Here is a 1,502-nt window from a genome sequence, read left to right on the forward strand (position 1 = left end):
GCATTATTTACAGCATGTTGAAAGAGCAAAGTGTGGTGCTGTGGATCAGGGAGCTGAGTCTATCTGACCTCAGGACAGGGAAGGGATTGCAGGGGCTTCTTTGGAGTGTTTGAAATCCTGAAAGGAGCTGACAGGTCTATTGTAAGCACAGGACAGAGAGCAGGATGAAGCACACAGGTGGAAATGGAGTGGTGACAGAAGGGTTAATCGGTTGCTGCCGCTGAATCACTGAGTTCCTTTCAGAGCTGACTAAGTCCTGGGATCAATCAGTGACTAAGAACCGGAGGAGCCAGACTGAGTGGCCTCCTCTCGATCAGAACTTTTCTCATCTAACTGGAGGAGTCCACATGGTTTAAACTAATCCTGAAACGAGCTGGTCTTTCTCTGAGCGATCAGTTACAATCCTGTCCACAGTGCACCTCCACAAGGTCAGCAGGAGACAGCTTAGTCGGCATGTTGCTAAGCACTTTTTTCTTTGTTTGTTAAACACCATTAGTAACCCCTGCTGCCACTGGAATCTCAGCTTCTCTGGTCTCTCCAGCACAGCTAACAAGCCAAAGCCCAGTCTAACACTCAAGTCTACCCACTTATCTGCTGTTGGCATTACTGTACTGAAACTGAGTTTCTAAATAAATGACGAATATATTGCAACATAATGTTTGTGACATTGAAAGCAGGGCTGTCTTTGGATGTGTCTCTTGTAAAACCAAACCACCCGATACTGTGGTTGTCTTTGTTTGCATGTCCCAGCCACCCTTTTCTGTTCTCGGAGTGAATTCCTGTGGCTTGTACTGGCTGGCTGTTTTATCCAGAGGCAAACCACAAGCTCATGTGCGCGGCGCCCCAAGTGAAACAGCAGCTGTCTGACAGGATTATATACATGTCAGATAACTCTTCCCGCGCCCCCCCATCTACCAGTAAAGAGATCTTTAAACACAAAATGTTTCTAAGCCAAACTTCCCTGGGTTGTCAGGGGATCTCTCCTCACTGCGTGTGCTATTTGCTCCCATAGGCTCCCCGCTAAAATAGCAGACTGAAACCCCTGCCTTATTGCTTCAAATCCTACTTAGGCTCACTCGTAGACCTTTGTCCTTTGGCCGAGAAATATAATAAACGTCACTTTGATGAAAGGTGGTCTCATTTTTGGGTACTGTTCTTCACAATGCAGTTCAGCAGACAGTCTTCTCTCTCTCTCGGAGACCGCAGTGGAGTTCTTGCTCCAGCTGTAATTCTATAGTGAGGTCTTGTTGATGACAGTTCTGGTCTCCAAGCTGCCCACACCTTGTAATCTCAGTGCAGCACCCGTATCATTAACATTGCTTATACATGCAGGAGTCTTCATGCAGTCAGTCCATATAAAAAAAAAAAGAAGAGAATTAGGATCTTAAAAATAGTCAATCTGAAAACGATGATTTTGTGTTTCCTTTGACATGTATGTGAATTATTAATAGTATTAATAATGCATCTTGTTTACAAACCAAAGACAGAAACCAAAGTCTGGA

This window comes from Acipenser ruthenus, chromosome 12 (assembly GCF_902713425.1).
Source record: "Acipenser ruthenus chromosome 12, fAciRut3.2 maternal haplotype, whole genome shotgun sequence".
Lineage (NCBI taxonomy): Eukaryota > Metazoa > Chordata > Actinopteri > Acipenseriformes > Acipenseridae > Acipenser > Acipenser ruthenus.